This window comes from Macrotis lagotis, chromosome 2 (assembly GCF_037893015.1).
Source record: "Macrotis lagotis isolate mMagLag1 chromosome 2, bilby.v1.9.chrom.fasta, whole genome shotgun sequence".
NCBI lineage: Eukaryota > Metazoa > Chordata > Mammalia > Peramelemorphia > Peramelidae > Macrotis > Macrotis lagotis.
In genome coordinates, this window is record NC_133659.1 from 336476784 (window position 1) to 336485202 (window position 8419).

An 8419-nucleotide genomic window follows, 5' to 3' on the forward strand; every position below is an offset into this window, starting at 1 on the left:
GGGACCCCGGAGGCATTCGAGTTCAATTTGTGTTGGTACCAGAATCCCCAAGACAACATCGCTGACAAGTGGTCATCCAGCCTTTGTTTGGAGACCTCCAGTGATAGGAAACTCACTACTTCCCAAGGAGGGAGTCTATTGCCCCTTAAAACAGATTTATTAGGAAGTAGCAGCTTACAAAATATCAGATTCTATCTCTACAGCTTCAGGCCATTCCTGGCCCCTGAGGCCACACAGAACAGTCAATCAGTCCAGCTAACAAAAATTATTGAAGTGTTTATGTACCAAGTACTAGGGATTCAAATTAAAAAGGCATAAGACAGCTCCTTCCTTCAAAGAATTCACGGTCTAATTAATGGGGAAGACAGCATGTAAACAATGAGGTACATGTATGAGATCTAAGGCATGAAGGGAAGGTGATCTCAGAGGGGAAGGCATGAGCAGCTGGGGCACTGGAGATTTCTGTCTCAAGTAGGATTTGAATTATTTCTTGAACCAGAATGCATGGAATCCTTCCATGAATGTAGCCAGTCATTGATATGGATCTCCACCATTCTGATGTTTTTATTTTTGGACTCCCCAAGGGAAGGAAATGTTCAACTTTCTTCTGTGTATCTCCAGCCCTCAGTAGGAGACTTTACATACTAAGCATTTCCTAGATGATTGATAACATTCAGCTAAGTTTGGGCCCAATGACCTCTCACATTCCTTCCAGTTATGAGACTTGGCAATGCTACAACTAACTTCCACCCTGAATGATTGCTAACCAAATCTTCCTCTTCCTTGCTTTGGTTGTGTCATAGTAAGGAGAGCACTTGGATAGTCAGTCAGCAAACATTTCTTATTCACTGCGTAGCATTCACTTAGCTAAATTGAGGGATGTAAAGACACACACAAAATGGCTCCACTCTGAAAGATTCAAAGCCTTCCTCAGATATTTACTGGTCTTAGGACCTTGGACATCTTGTGTAACCTCAGTTTCCTCACTCTAGAATGAGAATACTAAATAAGACCATTGCTTTTGTAGGGATTTTGAGAAGATCTAATGAGATCACACAGAGAGTTATATAAATGTTAGTGACTGTTGCTACTTGTTCACACAAGGTGGTCCCCTCATCCTTGCAAACAAGGGTAGAACCCATGGAGGAATGACTTTAGAGCCCTCATCTGTTTCCCATAACCCGAGGAGCTGACCAGAAAGAGCTTCGTAGCAGCACTCACATCACAAGCAAGAAAATCAGACATGAGACTTATTGACTGATTGACCTTAGTCAAGTCATTCCTCTTTTCTGAGCCTTAGCTTTCTCCTCTGTAAAAGCAGAGATGGCAATGCTTATATTACCTACTACACATGACTGAGCAAACAATGGTGATGAAGTGAATAGAGTAGCAGCCCTGGAGTCAGGAGGACCTGAATTCAAATACGCCCTCCAACATTTGACACTTACTACGTGACCTTGGGTAAGTCATTTCATCCTCACTGCCTTGCATCCAGGGCCCTCTCCAGTCTTCCTGATTTATATCTAACCTCTAAACCCAGGCGTCTAAGGAAGAGAAAGCACAGCCTCCCCCACTCAAATACAATTCATGCGCTTGTCATGGCATCACCTCCCGGATGTCAGGGTCTTTACTGAGAATGAAGGACCAAAAAAAATCAGTTCTTTGTATGTGTTCTCTCATTTGTTCCTCACCACAAGCCTGAGAGAGGTGGGTGTATTCCCCTCATTTTATAGAGGAGGAAATTGAAACCTAGAGATATTAAGAAATTTGCCCAGAGACATATAAGTAAATAATATCTGAAGCAGGTTTTGAACTCAGTTCTTTCTGACTTCAAGCCCAACACTCTGCTGCCCCATTCTGTCTGCTGTTAATGATGACCACAGCATCATGTGGAAGGCTAGGTCGGAATTACTAACCAAGATTACACAGGCAGTTTAGAGGAGAGATGGAATCTAGCAGGAAATCTCTCTATTTCTGGGCCAAGGTTCTTTTCCTCCTGGCACGTACCTTTACCTCTGAAAGGAAAAGAGTTTACGAGGATAAATCATGCCATTCTTCTGGGGCTCCCCCTCAGACTGAAGAGCCAAGCACTCTCTGACTATGCGTTCTGCTCTCCCCTTCTGTTGGGACAAGCCCTCTAGATGTCCCAACTGGCAGCAGCCCGTGGGAAGCCGGCCTCTGCAATTGTCCAGCCTCCCCTGTGGTTCTGAACTCCAACAGATTCAGACTTCCTCCCCAAAATGATCATCCAGATAGAAGTGACAAAACTGAGTCGGGTAAGGTGGTAACATCCAAGGGTTAGATGAGCTGTCATACTGAGAAGGGATTTGGCCGTCCAGAGATCAGATCAGGAGTAATTAAGGTAAGGGGCAGCTAGGTGGCGCAGTGGATAGAGCACCAGCCCTGGAGTCAGGAGGACCTGAGTTCAAATCCTGCCTCAGACACTTAATTACCTGGCTGGGTGGCCTTCAGCAAGTCACTTAACCCCAGTTGTCTTGCAAAAACTTTTTTAAAAAAGTAATTAAGGCAAACCTGCAAAGGGGCAGATTTAGCTGGGGGTAACAGGAAAACCTTTCTAGCAAGACAAGTTGTTCCAGAGTGCAATGGGTTTGCCATCTTAGGAGGTAGTGAGACTCCCTCCCAGGAAGTGTGCAAGCAGAGCAGCCTTTATCAGGAATGCTGTGGTCAGACAGACTAGGTAGGATGGTCTCTGAGTCCTTCCCAAGGGTAAGGTTTTATCACTCTCTGACGCTGATCTCTCTTTACCAACTGCATCATATCCCACATTATTTATGGTGTGGAACCTGCCCTCCTCTCCTCATCAGGTCTTTCAGGGGTAATCCTCCCAGATATACATTTCAGGCTCCTTCCTCCAATTCAGAACCTTCAATTGGTCAGGTAAGAGGCATTGGCAAGGAAGATGGCACCACCTGGTGGCTGTAAGGAGCAGCAACACCCCCTACAGCCTCCTTGGGTAGAAAGGCATTGTCCTTGGGGAGAGTGGTAGAGAGTGGATGGGTCTGAATGTCAAGTGTTTCATGACCTAGAAGTCAAAAAGAGGTCTACCTATTGCTGTTGAGCCATTTTTCAGCCATGGTCACCTCTTCATAACCCCAGGTGGAATTGTCTTGGCAAGGATAATGGAGTGGTTTGCCATTTCCTTCTCCAGTTCATTTTATAGATGAGGAAACTGAGGCAAACAGGGTGAAGTGGTTTGTCCAGGGTCATACAGCCAGGAAGTGTATTAGTAGGGTTTGAACTCAGCTCTTCCTGAGTCCAGGCCCAGCACTCTATTCACTGAGCCACCTCGTTGCCCACAAAGGTCCAATTGCGTTCTAGTTTGAGCAACTCACTTCTCTACTCTGGACCTCAGTTTCCTCATTTGTAATATGAGATGAAGGGAGTGGAATAAATGACCTTTAGTAGATTTATGCTATTAAATTCTTAAAATGAGTAAACAATAAATAAATTACAATGGAGTTATAAACCATTAGGCTTTCTCCCAGCTTTGAGTATTCCAATTCAGTACTCAGTATTCCAATTTCCTCACAGCAGCAAGGCTTCTTCCAGTTCTGACCTTTTCTCTTCCGAGTCCTACTCAGTTCAGAATGCACACAAATTGGATCTCCCTAACAAAGTCAGAAATTCCGTCCATGCAGAAGCCAAAAGACATCTGTCCCAGAGCTGGTAATGGCAATGACACAAAGGAGACTCCATCTAAGACCACTAGAGCCCAGCAAACATGTCTCATCAGAAGTCCCTGTTTCTTGAGCCTACATCCCAGATCCAGTAAAGAGAAAACACCTTTCTACTCTCTCCCTAACCTGGGTGCAGCCTTCCTCATCTCCAATGGGATGGTGTTGGGTATCAAAATGGGAAAATTAAGGTAAGAAACCCAGGTTCCAAACAGTTTGCTCACTTGACCAAGTCTGGAAGTCAGTCAGAGCAGCAACAGGGAGAAAGGAGGGCAAAATGTTCTTTGTTCGAAGATCATGTACTTCTCTAACATTCCATGTTCTAAGCTTTAGAATCTTAGGTTCTTCCCAGTTTTGACAATTCTTTGTTTTATGTTCTAAGACCTCTCTCTCTCTCTCTCTCTCTCTCCAACTCTTGACATTATATGTTCTAGGGTCTTTCCTACCTCTGAGGTCCTCAGTTCTATGTTCTCTCTCCCAGCTAGAATATTCTAACTTATCAGCACTCTCACAGCTCTGACATTCCCTGTTCTGTGTCTGAAGGCCACTCCTAGCTCTGCCATTCTATGTTCTAAGACCCATCTCAGCTCTGACATTCTGGGATTCTTTCATTTTATTCCAAATCTAGGGGGTTATATTGTAACTTCAATTTGTCCCTGACAGGAGAGATTGGGGAAGCCCAAAAGCCCTGAAGGACAAAGGGGTGATGGGAAGAGGGAGATGGATAAAAGGACAGTCTCTGACATTTGACCACTGTGGCCGGGGCTGCAGCTGCCCCTGGCAGCGAGTCCCCTTTGGCCGCCATGGGATGCCTCTATCTTTACCTTGTCCTTCTGCTTCATGACTCCCATCCTATAGCCTGGAGGACATCTCCTGTCCCAAAGACAATGATGGCCAAGGGGGCCATTAGGTGTGGAATCTGTGTTGTACTGCTGCCATCTAGGGGACAGAGAGCAATGAACCATGTAATGATAGAATTCAAGATAAAAACACTGAAGAGATAGAAAATCATAGGATGCAGAAAGTCAGAGCTAGAAGGAACCTTAGGGCTTACAACACAGAATGTCACATCTGAGTAGGACCTTAGAAGGAAGGTCAGAGCTTGGAAGACTCTTAGCTTTGGGGCAGCTAGGTGGTACAGTGAATAGAGCACCGGCCCTGGAGTCAGAAGGACTTGAGTTCAAATCAGACCTCAGACAACTTAATAATTACCTAGCTGTGTGGCCTTGGGCAAGTCACTTAGCCCCATTTACCTTGCAAAAAAACCTAAAAAGAAAAAGAGTCTCAGCTTTTCTGAACTGGGACCTAAGAGATCAAACAGGCCAATCGCCTTTATTTTACTTAGAAACTTAATGCAATCTAGAGAAAGACAATGACATGTCCAAGTTCTCACATAGAACCAGGTCTCCATTCTCATTCTTTCTACCACCTTAGATCCAAATGCTATTCATGAACATCAGACACTAGGAAAGGAAAGAGTATGACACCTTAATCCATTGATATGGAGGGACCCAGAGTGTCACTAGGGAACCAGTTTCCATAGGAACTATACAGAATGTGTTCAAAATTTATCTCCTTAACAAAATGTAAAGTTTCTTCCATGCCCAACCCAGCATGGACCTGGCAAAGGGTTGAACCAGTTATTGAAAGTCTTTGGGATCCATTAAACATAACATATTAATTTGACTCTTTCTTGACTTAATCTACATTTGCCCTCCCCGTTTTGGAAATTTCTTTCTTGTTCATGCATCCCATATCTGGTCAGCATGAAATTCCCTCAGCATACCCTCTCCTCAAGATGGTGCTTAGTCTATTTCAAGTGGAAGGAGGCAGCCTGGTCCAAGGGGAAATGACTGAATTTAGAGTCAAAAGGGCCAGGCACAAATGCACATGTGATGTTTACTGTGTGACCTTGGAGAGAAGTCAGGTTGCAACAAAAGGGCAGATAGTACGATGTTCTAAGATCCTATAATGATCTGCGATTCCATACTCTGAGATTTTCTTCCACCCCCACCACAGCTCTGAAATTTTCTGTTCTAAGGTCCCTTTCTGCTCTGATATTCCCTGTTCTAAACTCCCTTATGAACCCTGACATCCCCTGTTCTAAGCTTCCTCCAGGCTCTGACATTTCCTATTCTAAGGTCCCTCCCAGCTCTGGCATCTCCTGTTCTAAGCTCCCTCCAAGTTCTGCTCTTGTCATACTTTAAGGCATCTTCTAGTTTGGAAGCATCATTATCCTCCCTTCTGAGTCTCCATCAAGTTTTCATCTTGACTTTTCCTTCTAGATCTATGATCCCTATTCCCTTATTGCCCTAATCCAAGGTTCCTCAAAGGTTCACTGATAATTGGGAGATCTCTTCAGCTTACAAAAATACAGCTTTAATTGGCAACCCTTACCAAAGAGGAGCTTTGCCTCTTTGAACGGCCACATCAGGGAAGTGGCAAATCTCACCCTTGTAGCTTTTTCCTGCATCAAAGCTGCCTTTCCTTTGTGCAGCAATTCCTTCAGGAATTCCAAGCCCTGCAATTAGTAGAAGAAGGTCCTGGTTTCCTTTCAGTTTCAATAAATGGAAAAGGATGAAGCTGATTCTGTGCTCAAGAAAGGCGGCAATAGTTTAGCTGGCCCCCCTTCCTCTTCCCTGACGGCTTATGGCCACTTAAGTGAGCTCTGGGAACAGGAGAGGGGGGTCAAGAGAACCAGTAAAGTGACAAAAATTAGGATGGATGTTGGGGAGGTTTGTCCCAAACTTGGATGATTGGGTGTTACCTTGCAACCTGACTTCTCTCCAAGGTCACAGGTTACCTTGGTTCACCTGCACCTGACCCAAGGTTGGACGGAGTGATTTGTTTCCAGGGAGTTCCCCCTATTCTTTTTGTCTTGCTGCCACCTCTCTTTTAAAATGATACAGAAAAGGCCCCAAGAAAGAATCCAGGATCTGGATTCTGGTCTTGCTGAGCCAGTAACCCACTGTGTGATTTCACACAACCGGCTTCCCCTGTTTCCTTGTGAGTCAGGACAAGGGCAAGGTGATGGAAATGTTCAGAGAATGAGTGGTGCCATAATGGAGCAAACTTGACTGAGCTCCTAATGAAATGGCTGACTGGGCTAGAAATCCAACAAGGAGGAGAATAGACCTCAGGGCAGAGGCCTCTCCAGGTGGGATGGTTACTGAGGAGAAGGTGGAGACAGCAAGTTGTGAATTTTGACTTGAGTTCAAGAAAAGTGATCCAAAAAGTGATCTGGGGGCCATGGACTCACCGTGAAAGGGATTCCTGTTCAGGTTGAACTGCAGGACATCCCTTCCAAATCTAAGTCCCTGAGAGTCTAAAGGGAGATTCACATTTTAATTTGAGGCTCTAAAAATGATGATGCCTTAGAGATTGGGATACAGTCTCAGGTACTAGTTTGGGGACCAGGAGCCTTGGATCCAGGTCCCTCTTCTGCCACAATTTGCTATATGGCCCTGAGCAATTCACTTCCCTTCTCTGGGATCCAATTTATATGAAATTTTAGGGAAGGAAAAGATCCCAGAATCATGGAGATGGAATGTATTGGGACCTCAGCCCTGAGGACCCCAAGTCTCTTCAGAGGCTGGTACTATTATTAGTAGCAAACAAGTGTGGTCCAGTGGGTTGGAGGATGGCTGAGCCAAGTATGCTGAGGACTAATGGGATGGAATGATGCTCTAAGGATCAATGAACATCATGGATTCAGAAAAGTCCAAGAAGACTTGGATTAAGTGATTCAGAGTAATGTCACAGAATCAGAAAAAACAGAAACAAGGACTGAAATGATGAAATGATGGAAAAGGAAAGAGTGAGAATCACAAAGAGACAGGGGTAAAAGGATCTACATGTGTCCATCTCTGTGGTGAGTACTTTACAAATATTATCATTAAGCCTCATGGCAAAATAATTAAAACTGAATGTTACAAAGGTACAATAACCAAGTTTGATTCCAAAGAAGAAATTATATAAACCTTGCTCCACCCCCCTCCTTCACCTTCTGTAGATGTGAAGATTGCATATGAACTTGGAGAATATACTGATTAGTTTTGCTGAACTGTTTTTTCCTTTTTGGTTTTTCATTATGAGAGAGAACTCTCTGGGAAATAGAGGGAAAGTTACCGTGGGAAATGGAAGTAATGTAAAAGGAAAGGTATTGCTAAAAAGTTGCTTGGTTTTGTTTTTTAAAGAAGAGGCTGGCTCAGCTTGCCCCTGTCCTTCATGGCCCATCAGTCATTCTCTTCTGGAGCTTGGCTCCTATTTCCCATTTGGCTCAGGAGTCAAGGCCTCCCATCACTCACTGTTAGACTCTTCTTGCTTCCAGAAGACATATACTCTTAAGGGTTGTAATGGGGGCAGGGCAGGAATAAAAAGAATGGTCCAAGGAGCTGAGCTTCTCTTGAGTTCATTTGTCATCCTAGTCTAGGCCTAAGATGAAAATGGAGGCAACCTGAGGGAACAGTGGGTAGAGTTCCAAGCCTGTGAACTAAGTTTCATGAGTTCAAATCCAGTTTCAGATAATCAATAGCTGTGTGACCTTGCACAAGTCACTTAACCTTGTTTGTCTCAGTTTCCTCATCTGTAAAATGAACTGGAGAAGGACATGGAATGTTTGGTCAGCCAGTGAAAGGTGAAAGGCAATGGTAGTAGTAATAGTGGTAGTGGTAATGGTGATAATGTTGATGGTGCAGAAATCCATTGAAAATAATAATGCTGAT